This window comes from Balaenoptera physalus (genome assembly GCF_965194825.1).
Source record: "Balaenoptera physalus genome assembly, chromosome: 11".
NCBI classification, from domain to species: Eukaryota; Metazoa; Chordata; class Mammalia; order Artiodactyla; family Balaenopteridae; genus Balaenoptera; species Balaenoptera physalus.
In genome coordinates, this window is record NC_138896.1 from 109406827 (window position 1) to 109420491 (window position 13665).

The 13665-nt window shown below is 51.9% G+C and overlaps 2 protein-coding genes across 3 annotated transcripts in view; one reads left to right on the forward strand and one right to left on the reverse strand.

The window, feature by feature from the left end:
* Positions 1–13665, reverse strand: part of EEFSEC (eukaryotic elongation factor, selenocysteine-tRNA specific) — a 152633-nt gene that overhangs the window by 106619 nt on the left and 32349 nt on the right. The window lies entirely within an intron of this gene.
* The window catches only part of RUVBL1 (RuvB like AAA ATPase 1), an 81940-nt gene continuing 71056 nt past the window's right edge, over positions 2782–13665 (forward strand). The window contains exon 1 of the mRNA XM_082414014.1: positions 2782–2787. The gene's annotated coding sequence lies outside the window, so the exon portion shown is untranslated. The remainder of the gene's footprint in view (positions 2788–13665) is intronic.

The following is a 13665-nucleotide window of genomic DNA, read 5'->3' on the forward strand; positions in this document are numbered from 1 at the left end:
GCTCTGTCCTGGTGCCTCGGCTCCTGGCCCGTCACCCAGAGATCACCCCTTCCTCGGATGCCTGACAAAGGCAAGGATAATTTTTCAAGGCTGGTGGCTGGTCAAATGAGTCCAAGCAAGCTGACTGCACGGGGAACTTCCGCCTCCCTGGAGCCCGAGGGGACCGCTAACACAGGTGTACAGATACCACCTGGGGGCCAGAAGGAAAAGAAGACTCTGCCTAGGCTCTCCAGGCAGCCCCTTCCAGAGAGCTGCTCCAGAATGCATCCCACGGCCCAGCTCCACATCCGGAGAGGAACACGGGACAGGGCACCAAGCACCAGAGTGCCCTGTGCTCTGCATGTACCCCTACGTCTTCAGCAGCGTTCTGAACACCAACATGCTTTGCACCGTAAGACACGTGGAATCACTATGTTAACTTGAAAAGGAGGACAAAGGTCTGGTCCAAGTGGGTCGGTGCCCTTGGCACCCCGCACCCAGTGTCCCAAGGTCGGTACGTTTACAAGCAGAATGGTTTTTAAGACGCGTGTGACCGTCATGCAGCTCATCTCCCAACTCCAGGAAGGCCCTGCCTACAGACGGTCATCCTAGACACACAAATTAAGCCAGAGCTGTGGGATGAGACTCAGAGTAAATTAGGTCCAAGAATAAGCCTCTGGAAAAGCAAGAGTTTCATAAAAATGGCAACATATGCTCCGCCTTCTCCTGCATTAGTGAATGTGGGAGAGGCTGAAGGCCACTTAATGGTCTAATAAAATGTTTACAGGCGAAGGTTCTTACAGACAAAGACTGCCTGAGACCAGCACGCCCTGCGCTGGGGTCCGGCGACCCTTTCATCAGGCAGATTTCACTGCAATGGCAGGAACGCACCCCACCCACACCCCGTCAGCAGGGGTCCCGCCTCTGCTCTCCCCTCTCTGGGCCCGTAGCCCTGAGGAGGGGGCTTTGTGTCTTTCCCTGCGGCAGGGAGCTCCCACAGGGCAGGGGTCTCTCCTGGCCCATAGGAGGGAGGGCCCACATGCTGGGTGCAGACAAGTGCACGGACCAGTGACCAGGTCAGCAAATGAACAGACAGGGACAAACGCTGAACTGGAACTGCCGAAGAGCCCTGTGAACAAGGTAAACAAAGGTCAGCTGGACCCCAGCTCATGGTAGATACAAAAACTACTAACTCAGGTGGATCCAAGGGCTCAATATAAGAGCTAAAGCCATAAAGCTTTTAGAAGGAAACAGAGCAGGATGCCTTCACGACTTGGAACAGGCAAAGATCTCTTAAGCAGGACACAGAAAGTGATAACCATTAGAGAAAAAAATGAACAATGAGACTTCATCAAAATTTAAAACGTCTGTTGGACTTCCCTAGCACTCCAGTGGTTAACACTCTGAGCTTCCACTGCAGGGGGCACGGGTTTGATCCCTGGGCGGGGGAACTAAGATCCCCGCTTGCTGCACAGCACAGCCAAAATACAAAACAAAACGAAACAAAACAAAAAAAATAAAACGTCTGCTTATCAAAAGACATCAAGAAAACAAACAGGCAAAGCCACAGATTGTGACAGAATATTTACAAAACATACATCTGACAAAGAACTGGTAAACAGATTCACAGAGAACTTCTATAATTTTTTTAAAATTCTAAACCCAATTAAAAATGGGCAAAAGAGGGACTTCCCTGGTGGCCCAGTGGCTAAGACTCCATGTTCCCAATGCAGGGACCCCGGGTTCAATCCCTGGTCGGGGAACTAGATCCCACGTGCCGCAACTAAAGATACCGCATGTGGCAACGAAGATCCCACGTGCCGCAACTAAGACCCGGTGTGTCCAAATAAATAAATTTTTTTTTTTTAAATGGGCAAAAGATTTGAAAGATGCTACAGAGAAGAAGATATACAGATAGCAATAAACATATTAAAGAGTAGTCAACATTATTACAGGCCTACCTCAGAGTACTGCAGGTTTGGTTCTAGAACACTTCAATAAAGCAAGTATCACAAAAAAGTGAATCACATGAATTCTTTGGTTTCCCAGTGCTTATAAAGCTTATGTTTACACTATACTGTAGTCTATTAAGTGTGCAATCGCATTATGTCTAAGACGACAATGTACGACCTTAACTTAAAAATATGCTAAAAAACCCTGACCACCCCCTGAGCCTCAGCCAGCTGTAGCCCTTCTGCCGGTGCAGGGTCTCGCCTCCAGTGCTGGCGGCCGCTGACCGGTCAGGATGGAGGCGGCTGCGGCCATTTCTGAGAACAAAGCCTCCATGAAGTTCGCCGCACTGATGGACTCTTCCTTTCATGAGTGATTTCCCTGGAGCAGCAATGCTCTTTGGCAGCGATTTGCCCACAGAACTTCCTTCAAAACTGCAGTCAGTCCTCTCAAACCCTGCAGCGCCTTTATCAACGACGTTTGTGTCGTGTCCTAAGGCCTTTGCTGTCGTTTCAACTCTCTTCACAGCCTCTTCACCAGCAGTAGATTCCGTGTTAAGAAACCACTCTCTGCTCATCCATAAGAAGCAGCCCCTCATCCGTTCACGTTTCATCACAAGATGGCAGCAGTTCAGTCCCACCTTCAGCCTCCACTTCTAGCTCTAGTTCCCCTGCCGTTTCCACCACGTCTGCAGTCCTTCCTCCACGAAGTCTCGAACCCCTCAAAGTCACCCGGGAGGGCTGGAATCAGCTTCTTCCAAACTCCTCTTAGTTTTGATATGTTGACCACTTCCCATGAATCACAAATGTTTTTTGTTTTTTTTTTTTTAATTTTTATTGGCCGCGCCATGCGCGCGAGGCACGTGGGATCCTAGTTCCCCGACCAGGGATCGAACCCGCGCCCCCTGCACGGGAAGCACTGAGTCTTAACCACCGGACTGCCAGGGAAGTCCCGCAAATGTTCTTAACGGCATCTAGAATGGTGAATCCTTTCCAGAAGGTTTTCAATTTACTTTGCCCAAATCCATCAGAGGAATCACTGTCTATGGCAGCTACAACCTAACAAAGTATATTTCTTAAATAATAAGACTTGAAAGTCAAAATTACTTCTTGATCTACAGTACAGGCTGCAGAAAGAATGTTGTGTTTGTGTTGTCAGGCATGAAAACAACATTAATCCCATTGTCCATCTCCATCAGAGCTCTTGGGTGACCAGGTGCATTGTCAGTGAGCAGTAACATTTCGAAAGGGATCTTTTTTTCTGAATGGTAGGTCTCAACAGTGGGCTTAAAATATTCAGTAAACCATGTAAACAGACGTGCTGTCATCCAAGCTTCGTTGTTCCATGATTAGAGCACAAGCAGAGTCGATTTAGCGTAATTCTCAGGGGCCCTAGGATTTTTGGAATGATAACTCAGTACTAGGTTCACCTTGAAGTCACCAGCTGCACTAGCCCCTAACAAGAGAGTCAGCCTGTCCTTTGAGGCTCTGAAGCCAGGCACTGACTTCTCCTCTCTCGCTGTGGAAGTCCTAGACGGCATCTTCTTCCCATGATGGCTGTTTCATCCACACTGAAAATCACCAGTTACCTCAGCTAGATCTTCTGGGTAACTCGCTGCAGCTTCTACATCAGCAGTGGCTGCTTCCCCTTCCACTTTGTGATGTTATGGAGACGGCTTCTTTCCTTAATCCTCATGAACCAAGTCTGCTACCTTCACACACTTCCTCTGCAGCTTCTGCCCCTCTCTCGGCCTTTATAGGATTGAAGAGAGTTGGGGCCTTGCTTTGGATGAGGCTCTGGCTGAAGGGAATGTTGTGGCTGGTTTGATCTTCTATCCAGACCACTGAAACTTTCTGCACATCAGCAATAAGCCTGTTTTGCTTTCTTACCATTCGTGTGTTCGCTGGAGGAGCGCTGGTAATTTCCTCCAGAACGTGTCCTTTGCCTTCACAGCTTGGCTGACTGCTTGCACAAGAAGCCCAGCTTTCGGCCCATCTGGGCTTTCGACAGGCCTTCCTCGCTAAGCTTCATCATGTCTAGCTTTTGATTTAAAGTGAGAGAGGTACAAGTCTTCCTTTCACTTGAACGTTTAGAGGCCACTGTAGGGTGATTAACCGGCCTAGTTTCAATACTGTGCTGTCCCAGGGAAGAGGGACAATTCCACTTACAACAAGTCCTAGAACAGGGAGGCTAATCTATGTGGAAAAAGAATCACACCCCGGGATTATCTCCAGGGAGTGAGGGGGGGAAAAGGGAACCTTTTAGAGCACTGATTCCCAAACTTGTCTACACATGAGAATCCCCTGAGGAGTCCAGAAAAGCTCCCAGCGCCAGCCCACAGCCCAGCGACCCCACAATCAGACCAGCACCCCAGGCAGCCTTCCCAGGGGATTCCAACCGGCAACACAGCGGCTCCGCGTTGATCGCAACGTTCTACGTCCTGGTCGGCGCTTGGCTTACACAGGTATGAGTTTGTCAAAACTCCAAGAATCATACAAGTAAGATTTGTGTTACACTCTACATATAATGAATTCTCAGAAAACAAATGTAAAAAAGGAAACATCACAGAACAACAAACAGAAACACCTAGAGCCTGCAGCGCCGCACTCCCTCTGAAGTAACTTGACGCTTCTTCCCTGGGCCTCCTCCCACCCCGAGCTGCCGCCCCAGCCTGGGTCAGCGTCCACCCCGAGTCAGGCCGGGTGGCCATCCGCACGTGAGCCGGTCAAGGCCGGGGACAGAGAGGTCCTCCTCGGCCCCAGGGCTCGTCCGGTGGCTGCTGGGGCCCTGCGGGTGCCCCAGTCTCTGGCCCGTCACCCGGCCCCTCCAAGTCCCAGGGACCTGGACCCTGCAGGCCTCTCCTCACAGCATCTCTGCTCTGCAGAATCTCCCTCTTCCTTCTCGAGCACACCCACAGCTCGGGGCCGGAGACGTCTCCCCTCCCGCCCCTGCCGCCACACCTACCAGTACGGACCCCACGTCCCAGGCAGGGAAGAGGGTGCAGAGCAACTAGGCCAGGACACGGTGCTTCCCAAAGCAGACGACACACCCCGTCAGATTTTTACTGTAATAGTTCCGTATTGATCTTAATATGCAGTGCAGGAAAATGTAACTAGCGCTTTAAACCCATATTTCAAGGATAATGTGACTTAGGAGAAGGTTAAATAGAAGGAATGAGTCAATTTAAAGGAAAATAATAACAATAACATACTAGTAGCAGTATGTGGACGAGATGAAAACTGCAAGGGTGACCGCGAACACGTCAAGCCTGGGATCGCCAGTACCACGGGTCACCAGCAGTTCACAAAATAATCAACAGCAAACTGCCCCGTCCCACGAGAAGCTCTAACTTCTCTTGTCCCTGAGCCCCTCCACTCCACCCTAAGGTGCCACGTTCACCCAGTGACCACAGACGTCCTAATGGGACAGTCGGGGTGGTATAAAGGCCAAAACCCTGACCACGCAGAACAAAGGTTTATTCCTCAACAGCTTTGTGGTGGTCGTTTTGTGTGAAACCTGCATCCCATTTATTTTTGCACAATTACGTGCTGCCATGGTTTCAACTCATACTCTTTCCCTCCTGCCCCAAGGTGTGGCAAGAGAGCTGTAAAAACGAGGCAGCCAAGAAAGGTTCACGTTAGCACTCAGAGAGGGAACGTCTTCCGTGTTTCTCGCTGCGGGGTCAGAGGTTGGCTCACAGTAGGCACGCAGTAAAAACAGGATGAAGAGAGGGAAGGCGACTAAGCTTGGAGCCTGGCTTTTCAAATTCAAGTTTGCAAACCCAGGTGTGTGATGGTGTGCACAGAGAGTCGTGAAGTAAATACAGTCCTGAGAGTTTAGACACAGCCTACATTTTCTTGATGCCCTTATGGTAACTCACTTAAAATATTATTTTTATAAAACCAAGATAAAGAGTACATGGGGGGGGTGGCATATCTATTAAAATGTAACTGCCCCAACAATCGCTATTTCTAAGACAGAAACTCATAGAAACACTTCCACGAGGTGCAAAAAGGTGTGCTCCAGCAGAGCCGGGAGACACCCTGGACAGCCAGCACAGGAAGACTAGCTACGTGGTGCCCCACACGGGGGAATCCCGCACACAGGGGTGTGTCCTGCACATGGGGAATCCTGCAGCCACTAACACGCTGGATCTGAGTGGTCTGAATGTACGTGGAAAGACCTCAAGGCATTGTTAAGTGGGGAAAACAAAGTGCAGAAGAGCAGGTGTGGCACAGTCCTACTCTGAAATTTTAAAATGACAATATGAATACATTAATTAATATGGGTGTTAATATAAATCCACGTGGAAAAAGCCACATGACTATGCACCAGCCCATCTGTTAACCTCTGACGGGTGGGGAGACTCTCTCTAAAGCATTTATGAAATGCTGGAATGCTACGAAAAATCTGCAGTCAAACAAGGCGTGTTTGCAGGTAAGAACGCATACACTCGTTAAGAAGACTTGGAAAGACCGTCTCCTTCCCCTGGGCCTCACTCAGACAGGCCCCTCCACGTGCAGCGCCTTTGGCCGGGCCCTGGGAGGAGGGCAGGCAGCTCGGAGGACACGGCACTGCAGCCGCAGGAGGGGGGCCTTCTTGGGCCAGAACCCGCGCAGCCCCGCCTCCCCTGTGTGCCCGTGTCTGCGGCCAGGGCTCAGCCCTGCCCCCATTTCCATATCAACACCCGGTCCACGCTGCTGCCAGGACAGCGCCTTCCTGACCCTGAAGACACGTCTGTCCGGCTGTGCGCTTCTGGCTGTTTTGGGAGGCCTAGGGTTACTACTGAAGATCCTTTCTTGGGACTCTTGCTTTTATTTAAATATCACAAATATAATTCAACCACAAGAACTATTCCCCAGGAGGAAATGCTAAGAGGCCACAGGAAGACGTAAGCTTTATTAAGACTAAGTGACTCCGAGTCAGAAAGGGTCTCTACCGAATCTGAATCTGGGGAGAGGATGGGACTGGGCACTGGCTCCAGTGCTACATAAAACCAAAAGAGCTGGGGCTTCCCTGGTGGCGCAGTGGTTGAGAATCCGCCTGCCAATGCAGGGGACACGGGTTCGAGCCCTGGTCTGGAAAGATCCCACATGCTGCGGAGCAACTAGGCCCGTGAGCCACAACTACTGAGCCTGCGCATCTGGAGCCTGTGCTCCGCAACAGGAGAGGCCGCGATGGTGAGAGGCCCACGCACCGCGATGAAGAGTGGTCCCCACTTGCCGCAACTGGAGAAAGCCCTCACACAGAAACGAAGAGTCAACACAGTCATAAATAAATAAATAAATAAATAAATAACGTGAATTTCAAACAAAAAACAAACCAAAACAGCTTGTGCAAAGTCCCAGGGGCCACTGGGGGGCAAGAGCACCAGCCTTCCCTCCCGTCTGCAGCCCCCCAGCCTGAAACAGCATCGCTCAGGGCCACCACCATCTGCAGCTGCCAGAAGAGGCGCCGCACATTCAGAAGCTCCTGGACCCACACATCTCGAGCTCGGAACTGCACAAACAAAAGGTTAGGGGCAGGGGGTGGGGTAGAGGGAATAAAGGCTTAAAGATTAAAGTCACAGGCAGAGACAGCCGGCTCCGTTTTTTAATAACTGAAAACACGAGTTGGGCCTGAATGTGCTCATTGTTTAGTAGCGGGGCGTCTACACAGGCAGGACTCGCTGGCGACAGCACGGCCTTCCCGTCACAAGTCAGAGTCACCAAGGGGGAGGAGGCCCGGGCTCCAGTTAGCGAGGGTGGCGTGGGGCACAGCAGCCAGTGGGCCACGGGGAGGAAGGGCTGGAGAAGGACACGGCTCACGTGAACTCGGGGAGCCGGCGACACAGGGTGTCCCTCACGCCACGCTCAGGAGCGCAGACTGGTACAACCTCCTGAGAGGAACTTGCCGGTGTGGATCAGAGGCGTGAAAATGCACGTGCCCTTTGGCTCTGTAATTCCACTTCTGGTGTTCAAGCCCCGGGAAGTGATCCAACCCAGGAGGACTTGGTGCACAAAGATACTCTGTGCAGCGTCATTTACAAGAGCAAGAAATGGGAAACAACGTAACGTCCAGCGCTGGAGGAAATGGTTAAGCGTTTGTGCGTTTCTATCTGCCTTACTGCAAAGAGGATGGAAGGCAGGTTACATAAATACACAGGACAAAGGGGCAAGTGCAAGAGAAGGAATCACAGCAAGAGAAAAAAGAATGTGTTTAAAAAATGAGGCCAGAGCTGGGCTGCTTTTTCTTAACGCGCTGCGGAGGCCCACGTTCACACTGCCGCCATCCACCGCGACAGCAGCGGCCACCTGCGTGGACCTGCTGAGCGCCCGCCAGCCCACGTTCACTCTCACAGAGCCCTCTCAGCAAGCCCACCAGGGACTGATTCTGTCCCCAATTCACAGATGAGGAGCCCAGGCTCCAGAGGTCACCAGGGCCAGGAAATCACTGCAAGGTTCTGAACACAGGTTTTCGCTAAGCCAAGGCGTGTCTGCTTTCCCCAACACCACACGCTTAAAGAAGCTGTATATTCATACAATGGAACGCCTGCAGGCACGAAAACATGATGTTTAGAGAAAGTGACTAATGGTGTGGAGAAAACTGCCTAGGATATAATGTTAAATTGTTAAAAGCTGCAGAAAAACGTACAGAAAATTTATAATTTCAACCATGTAAACTAGATGATTATTTTCTTCCTTATAATTTTGCCTATTATCCATATTTTCTAAAATAGGTCTGTATTAGTTTTATAATCAGAAAAGAAATGACTTTGTATTTAAAAACTATATAAAGGGCCTCTGTGTTCTTGTATCACAGCACACATCCCACCCATGCGCACACCAACTCACTTCTGCTTTCCATAAAAATTCTACATATGCAGTAGAATCAGAAAGTACACATCAGCCAAGGAACATCTTGTGTTTGTGTCCATCGTTCTGTTAATCATAAAGGAACAATTTCATTTTGCTCGGAACTTGGTCTTTACAAACCATTTGGGGTTATGCATGTCAGAAGACAATTACTATAAATGAGTTGTCTCCTTTTTACTTTTCTCCTCAGGCGGAGACTCTCACACAGGCCAGCAGAGAGGCACAGACGTACTTTCTGAGGCCTCCCTCCTAACTGCAGCGGGGAGGGCTGTCCACACGCCAGGCCCCCCCAGAAAGGCAGCAAGGACAACCCTCACCCAGGGCGGCCTGTTGCCCGAGTCCAGCCGGGCCAAGAGCTGCCTCCTGAAGGCCTGGCATCCGACACCTCCTGCAACAGTTTTGTACCTTTTGCTTGGGACAGGGGCCAGAGTCACCCCCACCCACCCAGCTGCTCAAAGGGCTCTCTGGTCACTGTCTAGACGTGCTGTCCCAGACCTCAGAGCAAGTCCTCACGGCAAACCCCTTGGCCTTGCCCTCTGCCCAAACCCCAACCCACCTTCTGGGGACACAGGGAAGGCTTAGCCAGCTTCAGAAACTGACACGCCTCCAGCACCTACACCTGTGCCTGAGAGGCGCTTTTCCGCCCGTCGTGGAGGTGAGGAGACGGAGGCTCAGAGAGGGTCTCACGGCCAGGAGCCGCCCACACCCCACCAGACAGGACAGATCTGGCAGATGACAACCGCTCCAAGGTGGACTTTGGAGTATTCTTTTTTCCGTCGGTCACCAAGCATTGTGCTCAACAAGACACAGGCCTGGTTTTCTATCATGAGACAAAAGACTAACAAGTTCCCAAGAGCGTTCTAATTATTTCTTTAAAGTTTGCCCTCTCCACTACCATGGAGTTAACCACTGGGGGCTAGCTTCCAGCACTGCACAGCAGTGGACAGTCAGCTGTGTTCTGGTTATCTGAAAGAAGGAGAAATAATACGTTAAATGCTTTAATAGTTAAACAAATACAAGGAGGGCAGATTTTCTTCATGTTTCCTCAACAAAAGCCACAGGACAGCCTGGCCCCTAAACTTTAAAATTAGTTTAGGTTAAAGGAAGAACCCCAAACTGCCAACAGACTTCAAGCAAAGACTGTGTGAAGTACGCAGTACAGGGCGGCTCCTACAGAAGGAGCAGAGCGGCGGCAACAGCCGACGCCTGGCCACCTCCCGGGACAGGAAGGAGCTCTGAGGCCAGAGCTCTGGTTTGATTTTTATGTAATTGGGGGGAAGCGAGGACTATTAAACTAATAATGCTCATTGCAGACATTTTGGGAAATCACATGGGGAAAGAAAAAACCTTGGAAAAAAATACCTCCTTTATAAATGAAAACTAAGAGTGACCTTATATTCCCATCCCCTAAAGTCGGCCGTTAAACTGACATTTTTTTAAAATTAATTAATTAATTAATTTATTCTTGGCTGTGTTGGGTCTTTGTTGCTGCGCGTGGGCTTTCTCTAGTTGTGTCAAGCGAGGGCATGGGCTTCTCATTGGGGTGGCGTCTCTTGTTGCAGAGCACGGGCTCTAGGCGTGCGGGCTTCAGTAGTTGTGGCACGCGAGCTTCAGTAGTTGTGGCTCGCAGGCTCTAGAGCTCAGGCTCAGTAGTTGTAGCGCACGGGCTTAGTTGCTGCGCAGCATGTGGACCAGGGATCTTCCCGGACCAGGGATCGAACCCGTGTCCCCTGCACTGGCAGGCAGATTCTTAACCACTGCGCCAGGGAAGTCCCTAAATTGACATGTGACGTCTTTCTTTCTAGCGTTTTTCCTGTGCCTGTGGATTTTGTGCGTTACTGAACTAGGCTGAAATGGAATTCCTTGCCCTGCTTTTTCACTTAACATTATATTTAATGTGATTTTCCATGTTTTAAATTTCTCCGTAAGTATCATTTTCAGGAAGGGTGGCACAAAGCGCCTTGGTCTGTTCACTCGGGTGGTTTCTGATGTTCTGCTACTCTAAGTGATGGATGCCGAGAACGCCTCTGAGCATAACGCTCTGGCTCGTTTTGATAACTTCCTAGAAGATGGATTACGAAATCACAAATAGAATTTATTTAAGGCTCTAGAGAGATTTCCCACAATTAGTCCCCAGAAAGGCCGGGCGAAGCCAAAACTTTCCAGTAACTGCCGCTGAACTGGCCGTCGCGCTCCCGCCAGCCCACGGTCCCTGCTGCCCCAAAGGTGTCTGAAGTGCAGGCACCCCCGAGAGGCTGTTTCCGTCCTGCAGGGGAAGAGAGCAAAGGCCACCAACCAGGACAGGCGCTGCATGGGTGGGAGGGGCCGGGGAGGCATGCGGGGCGGCCCTGCGGGGCTCGGAGCGGCCGTCCACCTCGGGGGCAGCGGCTGCCCTCCCGCCCGGTGGATAGCGCCTGCCCCACCACCACCCCGCCCGTCCAGAGGAGAAACCTTCCTCCTTCAGAGAAACTGCTCTGGAGTTGGGCAAGCTCCATTCAAATCCCAGCCCACCAGGGAGAGCTGTCGTGGGGTTGTGCAAGGTAACCTTGCAAAGACTGGTGGCCGGGACAAGCCGAGGAAGTTAAAGCCTTTTAAAGTCATTATTATCACCCAGACGACCAGGTGAGTCATCCTCTAAGGCAGGCACTAAACAACGCAGGCTGGGGGCAGGGAGAGGGGTCCCCTCCTGCAGCACCAGCAGCTGTCACGACCCCAGGACCCCCCGAGTGTGGGGGCCCCGCCAGCACAGATGACTGGAGGCTGGCCTCCTCTGCTTCCTTTCGGGGGCTGCTCTCTCTGGAGGGGGCTCTGTGGCCACGGCACAGCACCTGGTGGGGGACCCGAACTGCAGCACCCTTCAGTGACTCGGGAGGACAGAGCGAGCGGTCTGGGGGGCATAGCAACTAACCACCCTGCGGGCTCCTTGCACACACCTGGACGCAGCTCAAACTCAAACCTAGACTCTGAGACCCATCTTCTTTCCTGTAACGTCACGGAGCCCCTCACTGAAGACAAGCAAGCGTCCTGTGCCTTGGCGGGGGGCAGCCTCCAGAAGGAAGGAAATGTCTGTGACACGTGATTACTGCCCCCTGACGATGGCGGCCATCCCTCTCTTTTCTATCTAAGGAGACTGAGGGTACTGGGGGCAGGAAAGGCGTCTCCACCTTAGTGTCCCCCCAGCAGAACAGGTGCTCAATAATGTTGGGGAAAGGGTTATCAGTTAAACGACAAAGGGAGTCAAAAGACAGATTCAATAGGAGGGAGAAGAAAAAACCAAGCCAGAGAGAAAATCGGCCCACGGCGGAGCACTGTTCACATGTGTGAAGCTGGGGAAGATCCCCAAGTGTGTTGGGTTCCTGTCTAGGTGTCAGAGCAGGAGGCGGCCAGGGGGGAATGTGGTCCCAGACAACAGGACTCGGGCTCGGAACCCTGCTCACACACTCGCCAGCGAGCCTGCCCAGCACCGTGGGGCCCAAGCAGGAGAGGAACGGGGTGGGGCGCCAGCAGCCGGGCGCCCCCGATGGTGGAAACATCACGACCTGCAGGGAAACGAGGGGTCCTCCCCATTCTACAGGTTGTCGGGCTGAGGCTCAGAGGTGGGGGTAACAGCCCAAGGCCAACGGATGATGCTGGAGCAGCCAGAAGCCCACCCCAGACGCTGCTTAAAGGAAAATTCATCTCATTTTACCCAACAATTCTACTCTTAGCTAGATCCCCAAAGTAACAGAATGCAGGGAGTCAAACAGAGACTTGTGCGCCGTGTTCACAGCGGCACCATCCACAACAGGCACAGGTGGGACCAACCCAAGCGTCCCTCAGCGGGGATGGAGCAACAAAACGCGGTGTACACATACAGGGAAGGCTACTCAGCCTTAAAAGGGAAGGAAATTCTCACGACGGCTACAACATGGAGAAGCCTTGAACACCTCACGCCCAGTGAAATAAGCCAGACACAAAAGGACAAGTATCGTACGATTCCACTCGTAGGAAGTACCTGGAAGTACCGTGGAGACAGAGGTAGGACGGTGGCTGCCAGGGCTGGCGACGGGGTTAGGGAGTTAGTGCTTCACGGGGACAGAGTTTCAGTGTGAGGTGATGGAAAGTTCTGGAAATAGAGGTGATGGTGGCACAACATGGTAGATATATTTAATGTTATTTAATTATACACTTAACATGGTCATAATGGTAAATTTTATGTTATGTATATTTTACCCCAATAAAAAAAAATAATAGGAAAGTTTGTATGGCTGCCATAAATGGAAAACAGTGACATGCCACAAGGAGAAGGCAACCATTAAAACAAGAATGAAACGCTGCTGCTCTGCCTGTGCCTTCTGTGAGCTGCCTGCCCTGGGCAGAGAGCGCGGTGGGCAATGTCCAGAGCCAGCACCACGGCCCCTCGCCCTTGGGTGGTCAGGGGGCGAGAGCACTGAGAACGGAAGGGCTGGCCCAGCAGGCGGTGCAGGTCACCTGACACCATCCCCCGTGCACTGAGGTGGGTGACCCACCTCGGGGGGCACTGCTCCCCTCCACCGCCGTCCGGCTCCCCACAGACCCACGGGCGCGGGAGGCCATCCTGGGGGCTGAAGCCGTCCTCCCCCCACGACAGCCCCTCCTCCAACCCCAGGTGAGGAGGGCCCAGGACACAGGTAGGCAAGGCTAGAGAGGGGCAAGGCGCCTGGGCACAGAGGAGTTGGGAGCCCAGGGAAGGGGGCGGTACCAACAACCTCTGCCGAAGAGGCAGCCGGAGCAGAGAGGGGCTGCTGGCAACCTACGCTGCTCTACAGTCAAAACGTACAAGGATGTTTGGAAACAGTCAATTAGATGTGATTCTGTGGAATAGTAATACCAAAGGTCGGCGTGGAACGCATTAGCTATGCAT